We start from the raw sequence: 10,092 nt of genomic DNA on the forward strand, positions 1-10,092 counted from the left end.
TAAATGAAACTACACATAGCAAACCACTTCTGGGGCAGAAAACTGTCAGTTCAACTTTGACGCGGAGACAGATTAACTGCTGAGTCAGATCCTGTCCAGCCCGTCAACTTTCTTGATGATTAACTCTAAAACCACTCAAAGCTTTGTTTTTCTGCACTTGATTATTTCTGCAAACAAAGAAAAACTAATTCCATCATCAGTGCTATTTGAACATGCACAAAGGAAACAATAACAAAGCTCTTTTATGCACAGTCCAAAAGCACTCATGAGCAGCTTTCAAACATTTGACCAAATCAGGCCGAGCCAAAGATGCGTTGGCTGTGTTTCCACAACATTTGCCCAGTCAGATGAAACCCAGATGTCAGCTTTCATCAGAATAATTGGTGTCAATTTGATGGCAGTTGTGAGGTCAGCTGGCTGACACAAGGGAGGAATGAAGAAAATGTAATGGTTCAAGCACTTGAAGTGAAAAACAACAGTGCATGAATTTATTATGGATCCAGAAGACAAGGCACAGTAAGTTATATTTGCTAAAACAATTAAATGTTGCACGAAAAGCAAAGAAATCTGTGTTTGATGGATCATTTCTTTGTTGTAATAAAGCGGCTCAGTGGTAGAGTTGACACCTCTCAATCAAAAAGTCAAGGGCTCGATTCCAGCCCCTGCAGTCATATGCCGAAGTGTCCTTGAGCAAAACACTGAACCCCAAGGTTGCTCCTTTACTAACCTGAATATTTGGTCACGTATACGCCCACATATCCCCACTAAAAGGAACATTAGTTTGTATTCTGCGCATGTCGTGTTCAAAAGGAATCTTTGGCTGTGTCTGAAATCACTCTCTATATAGTGCACTAGTGAACACGCCATTTTGTAGTGCTGTCTGAAATCTGAGTGAGCGTGGTCATTCACGATATAGTCCACTCAATGTGTCCCACAATGCATTCTGAAAAGTAGTGTATTTGCGATGCTCACTATATGAGCAATATATACCATCATGCATTGCGGTTCAAACAGAAGAAATGGCTGATTATATGATTAGTGATTACTGATACCATGAAACAACATTAAAAACTGTCAGAGAATAACACTTAGCTCTCTGTTTAACTTTCAGACAAATCCGAATCTCAACTTCGAGCAGAGAAACAAACAACACGGACAGTAGCCGCTGAACCTTTCATCACGGGTGATGGGTGATGCATTCACTGGACCTTGTAATTCTCAAACACAGCATAAGTTCCGCGCAAATATATGGTTTATTTATTTAAAAGTAATGTCTAATAAATGTTTCTATTACATTTGGCTGTTGTGGAAAATAAGCTAAGTATAATGTTACTAATCATCGAAATAAATACCGTTTTGCAGTGTTCAAGAAAAACAATAACTGCAAATCCCCAGCCATCCATGAATGTCGCGAGAGTAATTACCTCACTGTCAGCAGCTGGTGAGTGAAAGTGTAGTGTCCAAAATGTTGCTTTAATTTAGCTGATTGAGTGGACTATATAGTCCATTACATCTTATTCACTACATAGTGAGTAGTGAGTAGGGAGTGAGTGAGTGAGTGAAAATGACACAAACTGTGTCATGGAGTTCTCCGTGCGTCGAGATGTTGTCTGTGTGTCGCTATTTTGATCACTGTGCCATGTAAAAAGGAAGGCCTACGCATGTAAACAGGTTATTCCAAATGTTTCAGAAACTGGAATATTGGCCTTAACATGAATACTGACTACATGTAAACGTAACCATTGTTGCTCAGTGGTGTCTGAATAGGTATGAGTGGAGGTACAAACTGAACTCTCTTCACCATCAGTGTGTGAATGTGGTGAATGAGACTAGCAGTGTAAAGAGTCTTGAGTGGTCCGTTTACCATTTCTAGCAATGTTTCTTGTCAAAAAATGGTACAATGTTGGAAAGCCTGTGAACTTCCCTCAAATGGAGCCACAGCTGCAAAAAAAAACACTTGTAGGATGAGCAGCTGGGCAGAGTGTGTGGGTTACACTCAGGAAAAATTTGCCAAATCTTCTTTGCCGATGCCAAACATAGACTGTACAGAGTGGACAGTGTGGCTCTGCCATTTACCGTTGTTTTTTTCTTTCGAGAGTCTAAACACTTCTTGACCCTACCTCACATATTTTACAATCCACGAAAAGAATACACAAGAACAGCAGCTGTCAATCATTGTTAAACGTGACCGAAAACCTTTTTAACCTCGTATAACTAATGAAAACGAAACATTTCAGAATAAAGAGGACTTAAATACAAGGCAGCCAAATGCTATCTTCAAACCACCACAACAATTAGACATGAGAAACATTTCTACGAGGTGTACTGCTGTTTTAAAGTTTGACCACAGCCCATCTGAAATGACTTGAAAGCCAAATTTTTTGACCTATACTGCAGCCAGCCACCAGGGGGAGCAGTTTTTGTAGAGACCTGACTTCGAGCTGAGCAAGATGACGTCCATTTTTTTTACAGTCTAAGATGCCAAACAGCTTTTTCTGCTAATGACTCTTCTTTAATGGGCTAGATGATCAAAGTCTGAAGAAACTTGATATATTGGCGATCTAACAACTTATCGATTTAACAAACAGGGGTTTCAGTAGTTTGAGGAAGAACCATACACAATAGCAAATAAACTAGCTTTCCATTGGTATGAGATTTATTGCCAAGAAGCATTGTTACATAAAAGAAATAATCTAACACACAAATGTCCTTTTTTATGTGCTAAGCTTCATTAAGGTAAATGATTTATCCCACATAATTTCATCATTGCAGTTTGAAAGTCACAGCCTGTCATGGAGTTTTTCACTTTATTACAGAGCTAAATGAAAACTACACTTATTGATAAGACACATAAGTGATAGTAAAATATTTCAGCACAGAGAGACTAGTTGGACTCTAATATGAAAAGTAAACAACTCTGTATTTGAGCTGAAAAGCAGCTGTCGTTTTCAAAGCAAGGAAGTGACTCATTTAAAGGAAACTATAATTATCAATTCTAGGTAAATGTAGACCTTCTTGCTGTGTCAATGAGAAGACAGTAACTGGCTCAGAGTTTGTGAACTACTTCATGCTCCTTTCCCTTTTACTTCATCTTTGCCTCACATCGCTCTATACTGCCAACCCTGCCATCAAATCTCCCATGATGCCTGAGAGGTGCAGCTCACAGCTTGACAACATCTGCTCTGACATAGATAGGGAAGAGTGAAGGGCAGTCAGATCCATCCACAAGACAGACATAGAGGAAGTGATTGACCTGACAGATTGAAAAAAAAAGTGCAGCTAAAACCTGTGCTGTTTAAATTTAAGATTGTAAACACCAGAGATACAGACCATGCAGGGAAAACCTGAACTGGTGTGGAGTATAAAAATATTCTCAGGTATTTTTCCTAAAGACATCTTTGATACTGCAACAATTTATTTCTTCCTTGCTCATATGTCTCGGTTACTTTAAATTAAAGTTTATTTTCCTGTCTGCCATTCTCCAGCTTTGACTGACACAAGTAAAAATGTGCTTTTCATCTCAATAATGGCTGACATGCTGTTTCTTTAGTGTCTTTTGTTTCCTGTCAGCACAGCCCTGTGAAGGTCTGTGCCAGTTTCCAGTAGAAACACAGCACTTATGTGTTTCCATGAAAAGTCTGCGCGAGGGCAGAGGGCTGGAAACCAAACAGAGACACGGGGGAGGAACCAGCTCAGAGTAAGGCAGTAAATGTTGCCCTACACAATAAAACCTACCATTAGGCAGTCTAAAAATACCCCTCGCTTCAGCCTATGTCTGACCAAGGTGCTGTAAAATGAAGCTGAACGCTTTCACGGCATGTGCACACTAACCTGTAGTTCTTGAATGTGTCACAGCAGAGTCCAGTCAAATGGCTCAGTGTAGTCTGACTTCTCACTGAGAAAAGCAAGTTAAAATCAAGAGATGAAAAGCTTAAAACATTATCACCTGAGGCAGTGATTCCCAACCAGTGGTTTGCATACCCTATGGGTGCAGGAACATATTGCAGGGGGTATGCGGAAACATTTAATAATTTATTTCCAAGTATTTAGATAAGCCTATTGATAAAATTAGGGATGTTCAATACCACTTTCTTTCAGACCGATACCAGTATGAGTACTCTCTCTTAAGTACTCAACAATACCGAGTACCGATACCACAAGTACTTTTCAAATTAACAATTAACAGTGACAGATTATTGTGATCCAAGACAGCACAGTCACTGTGCCATTAAGGCCAACATAAAACACAAACAACTCTCTCTGAGTTTAGATTTTTTTTTGATAAATATTTAAAAAATTATAATATTAAAAGCGCAAAATAAAACCATTTTTCTTTTAACTCTCCCTGGTTCATTAATGTCGTCTAAATGGAACCTGATGCACATTTGCTGTGGTGTTAATCGCAGCAACTACTGGAGAGGAGGACTTGCTCAGCATGAGATTTTCTTGCCTAGAGTATCTGCTGCTGGTATCTGCAGCCTTCATGAGTACCGATACCCTTAAAAATGGCTGGTATCGGCCTGGTACCAATACCTGGTATCGGTACTCGCCCATCCCTAAATAAAATGGGACGTGTGCGCTACAACTTGTTCCACAAGGGAGACAATAAAGCCCCAATTATACTCCCTTAACGTACGAAAATGTATCTGTCCTTTTCAAACAATGTTACCGCCACTGCTCACATACTTCCACGCATCCCTTATGTTGGCACTGCAGTCAACCAATGCATCCACCAGGGGGGGGCAGCCCAGAGTCAAGAGTTTATGACAATGAAACTCAAAAACAAGCATGGCAACTGTAGAGGAGGTTATAATGCTGTTCGGTTCGGTACAGTGCTGTATTCAAACGAGTACAGTAAGTTTACGTTGGCCGCTGCATATGGCTCTTTAATATTCACGTGAGCACTCGTCTATGATTGGCTGAGCAGGGAAGGCGTTTTAATATTCATGAGGAAAGTGGTCTGTGATTCGTGCTTTGTGATCATGTGCATATCATGTGGATATCATGTGGACGTGACGTCTCACGGTGAGCCAATCAGAAGATGAATATCAAAGAGCTTCTTCCGTAGCCACAGGAGCCTGTGTCTGAATTGTGCATCATGGCTGCTGCTAACGACCAACCAGAGCTTGAAGAGCCCCCCCCCCCCCTTGCTGTATGATGGCAAGTTTTTGGTTTACTAAACATGCTAAACAAGCAAATGGTTTTGCGTTGTTCTATACTGTACCGAAAATGTACCGCTCCGTGACCCTAAAACCAAGGTACGTACCGAACCGTGATTTGTGTACCGTTACACTCCTAATTAAAATGGTTTCCATGTAATGGTCAGTTGTGTTACATTCTACTTTAAAAGAATTATCAACAGACATGAGTGAGGGGGAACTCAGCATGACTAAAAAGGATCAGGGGAAACACAAGACAAATGAAGTTGGCAACCAATGACTTAAGGGTAACTGCTGAGCTTTAGTTGCATAAAATTTGAGATGCACAACTTGAGAAAATACGGCCCAATAAAGATACTGATGAAATACTAAGGATGCATAAAAGTTTCAGAATTTGACTTCTGGGGAATTTGAAATTATCTGCTAATGTTTACAAAAACTGAAGCATCACTAGTTTGCACCAGCACAAATGCATGTGATATATGGTTTGTGCAGGAAGGAGCTACACAAGTCTTTTAACACTACCAATTTAACCGTGCATTTCAAGAAACAAAATACTGAACAACACCAAGAGTTTCTGAAAAGTCTGAGTCAGCAGTCTCTATTTCACTTTAAGTGTTAACTGTAAGTATAGAACCACGCAAAGATGAGGGAGCTCCACATACAAATCGTTGAATTCATTGCTCCTGATAGCCAGCCGTTCAGTGTGCTGGAGGATGCATTCTTCTGCAGACTAATGATGTACCCAGGGCCTCGCTACGCTGTGCCTGTCTGGGGTTACTCCTCAGCTGTAGCCTCACCTGAACTGCAAAGCTTCTGCTTCAGTCACGAAGAGAGGCTCCTCGCTAATGCTGCTCATAGTGGCCTCATCACAGACATCTGGAAACAGAGTGTGGGTCTTATCAGTGTGTTGTGTTGTGACCCTGCACAATTTATCAACAACATGTAATCCACTGGATTTTCATTACTACCTCTGTATTTGATATCATTTGAGGTATGAACAAATGTTTTTTCTTGTTTTATGTTTGTTTCTTTTACAGCTATAACAAAAGTAACAACTTCATTCTAAGACAGACTTGGTGTTCCTCAGAATGAAATAAAGATGTGTGCACACATCAAAATCAATATCAACTGATATAAGTCTGAAAATAGCTGCAAAAATCCATTACTGTGCATCATACATCCCTACCAGAGCAAGGCGCACATCTGTTAACTGATAACTAACTGCATCAATTTATTGAACTGACTTTTAACGTTGATAATAACTTGAAAATGGGCTTTTTCACCTCACTACACAGCAGGAAGGCAGCACTGTGGCAGCAGACAGCATCCACTCTGAGGCTGGGTGCATACAGTTATGTGTTGATCACAGAGGACAAGCACTGAGAGCTGGTTCCCTTTATGTTAACAATACAAGCCAGTGCTGTGAACAGCTATTTGGGAGCTGAAAGAGCCGTTTATTTCTGAGTTGGATGATCTGGATCACTAAAAAGGGTCTAGCGTTTATCAATCAATTAATCAAATTTTATTTATAGAGCACTTTTCATACAAAAAATGTAGCACAAAGTGCTTTACATGTCTAAAAATAACCCATACCCATTCCCACCCCATCAAGACCCCCACACATACAAACTTTCACAGACACCCACCCACCCACCCACCAGATTATTACAACAGTAAAAATTAATATTACAAAACAGCATAAAAGGAGATGTTAGTTAAAAGCCAAATGAAACAGGTGGGTCTTGAGCTTGCTTTTAAAAATATGAATGTTCTCTGCGGCCCTCAGGTCCTCTGGCAGGATGTTCCACAAACGGGGGCCACAGTGCTCACCGAAAACACGAGTTTTAGCTTTGGGGATTATTGAAAGGCCAGTGCCAGAGGATCTCAGGGTCTGTGAGGGTTCATATGGTAAAAGCAATTCGGAAAGATAAGAAGGCCCAAGACCCTTAAGACATTTAAAAACCATTAAAAGGACCTTAAAATTGATCCTAAAACACACAGGGAGCCAATGCAATGATTTTAAAACCGGTGTAATATGTGTCTGCCTCCTGGTCTTTGTCAGCACACGAGCTCCTGAGTTCTGTAAAAGTTGTAAGCTTGAGATATTTTTGGGGGAAGACCAGAAAGCAGGGCGTTACAGTAGTCAATACAACTGGAAATCAAAGCATGCATCAGTGTCTCTGTGTTAGCACGGGAGAGAAACGGGCAGACTCTAGCGATGATAAAATCCTGTTTTAGTTACATGTTAAATATGTGGAATAAAACTGAGCTCAGAGTCAAAAATAACGCCCACATTTTTTTTTCCTGATTTGAAGGATTTAAAGACAGTTTTTGTAATTTTGACACAAGTGTCTCTCCCTGAGCCTGAGGATCAATAATTAAAACCTCAGTTTTGTCCTGGTTGAGCTGTAGGAAGTTTTCTGCCATCCAGGTTTTATTTTCAGAAATACAATTTAAAAGGGCATCAATTGGCCCTGTGTCATCAGGAGACATGGATATGTACAGCTGTGTGTCATCAGTGTAACTATGAAAAGTGATGCCATGTCTCCTGATGACATTTCCTAGCAGCAGCATGTATACGTTAAAAAGTATGGGGCCTAAGATTGAGCCTATATTGAGACTGTTTACTGAGAAAGAAGAAACTGTATTCTTATGTGGCAAGAGCACAGACAGCTGGAGTTTGAGCATACCGCCACCACGGATATGAAGTGAACCATGGCTCTTAATGAGTTTGCACTTCACTTAGACAATGTGGACTAGGGATGTACTGATCCAATTCTGATATCAGGGATCAAGAAGCTAGATCAGTCATCAGCAGCAAAGAATTGGTGCATTGGGCTCATCTGTTCGACTCAAGTTCCCAAAAAAAAGGCTCCATGCCTAGTGAACTTTAAATATTTTGTATATTGGTATTTGTCCCATCCTTAATAAGAATCTGTAATCTTTAAGCAGAAGGAGGAGCCTACCGTTAGACTTTACTTTGAACAGAATTAACAGATTTTAGTGTCTCCTGCTGTTCCCTGCTAAGCATTTATTTAAATGTAAGCAAAAAAAAAAAAAAAAAAAAAAAAAAACAGATTTTATTTCAACCTTCTACCACAATAAAGCTTTTTATATATATATATATACATATATATATATATATATATATATATATATATATATATATATATATATATATATATATATATATATATATATATATATATATGTATGTATGTATATAAACTGATTCTCAACGCATTTTAAGCTCCCAACAAAACCTTTCTTAATTGATCAATATATACAAAAAACCATAAAATAAAACGTCAACTTTTATCCACACCTGTCACATTATCTCAAATCATAATCTACGATCGGGAGGACTGTTTGTACATACCATTGTTGCATTGTTTGATCGCCAAATACACAAGAGGACACTATAATCTATAATATGTTACCTGTTACAACAATGAGTTACTTTGATTGTGATGAAGCAATACAACAATGAATAACCGAGTTATGGCATGCTTTCAATGTTAAAGCTTATGTTTGTAGAATAATCGTCTGGTTACCACTCAGCTAGTTAACTAGTCAGCTAACAGTTAGCTAGCTACTTAGGTTCATTAATCAACGTTAGCTAACTGACGTGATCCCAGAGGAGAGCGCTGCACGGTGCTGACAGAGCTGCCACATTATTCTTCTACATTAGTGCGCACTTCTCCAAACTTTATTTCTTTTGACTTGTTGCACAAATAGGACTCGAAACATGCAACGGTGCTGATGTGTAGCTTTGTGTTGCTATTCAACAAAAGACCAACCGAGTCGTGAAATTAAAATGACACTTCAACAACCGTTTCAACCGCAGAACACGAACAAAGCATGAAAAATACAGGTAAATGCGTGTTTCTAAGCGTCCAATGCTCGGATTCTCTGACATCTTTCTTACCTGCAAGGACTGAGTATTTCAGAACCATAGGGGACCAGGTTAAACACTTGAATCCAGCGCTTCGCTGTCTTCGATACAACGGACTGCCAACACAGCGGCGCAGACCGGTGTCAAATTCACAAAACAGGAAGCAAGACTTCCGGTATCTGCTTTCAAAATAATACATCTGCAAACTATAGCGGGTTTTAATATTTATTGTTGGCAGTGTAATATTTTCAGAGATGGCCATTTCAGGTCATCATTTAAATATGTCAAATCATGTGTTCTGTTCTGTCACCTGCAGTGTGGCCAACCTCCAGATTACTCTGTCAGTGATGTCTGCGTGTTCCAAAGTACCTCAATATCATGTTGTTATAAGAATGAGGATCACATGGCTTCAGTCGTTCAATGTGATTTACAAAAAAATGTCTACAGGATATTACTACTAAAACAGCATATTGTCAAAACAGCTTGAAAATCTGGAAACTAGATACAGCACCACAAAGATTTATTCAATACAGTAAAAACTAAAAAAAAAAAAAAAGTGATTCACAGTGATAGCGTTCAGAAAACCCTAGTTTGATATGATAAGTCACAATATTTAAGATGCAGAATTTCCATATACAATAAACTGTAAAGTAGATGATAATACAAAAAGGTATAGCGTTCAAAAACGTGCTTTTATTTTGTACGCAAAATGCAACAGTTTCCGGTATCCCTTCAGTTTTTCTTTTTAGCTTGATGGTAGTGGAAAAAGTGTGTCTATCCAACTGGCTTCTGGTCAAGTAGTGAAAAAAACTCAAACTCGCTGCCCCATCTACTGGTACTGAAACGACAATGCACATTTTCCCTCAAGGTTTTTGTTCTGAGTCTATTAGATACGGTTTATTTAAAAGCATTTAATCGTAAAGGAGAATAAAAGGCCCTTTAACACTGACATTTTTCTTGTTCTGGTTTAATGAATCAACTTCATTTTTCCTCGAAGCGCTTTTATATTTCAAAATAATATTATCAAAGTGTTCC

General features: G+C 39.1%; 1 protein-coding gene across 2 annotated transcripts in view; it reads right to left on the bottom strand.

The window, feature by feature from the left end:
* Nucleotides 1–9,210, bottom strand: part of pxylp1 (2-phosphoxylose phosphatase 1) — a 34,956-nt gene extending 25,746 nt beyond the window's left edge. The window contains exons 1-2 of one of the 2 annotated variants that reach the window (XM_074679603.1): nucleotides 9,091–9,194; nucleotides 5,960–6,038 (exon numbers count right to left, since the gene is read on the bottom strand). The gene's annotated coding sequence lies outside the window, so the exon portion shown is untranslated. Of the gene's footprint in view, nucleotides 1–5,959; nucleotides 6,039–9,090 lie in introns of both variants that reach the window. The other variant, XM_074679601.1, reaches the window with a different exon arrangement.
* Nucleotides 9,211–10,092: the final 882 nt, after the last annotated feature.

Source organism: Halichoeres trimaculatus, unplaced genomic scaffold (genome assembly GCF_033239565.1).
Source record: "Halichoeres trimaculatus isolate MK-OKI-2021-1 unplaced genomic scaffold, fHalTri1.1 fHalTri1_scaffold_9, whole genome shotgun sequence".
NCBI lineage: Eukaryota > Metazoa > Chordata > Actinopteri > Labriformes > Labridae > Halichoeres > Halichoeres trimaculatus.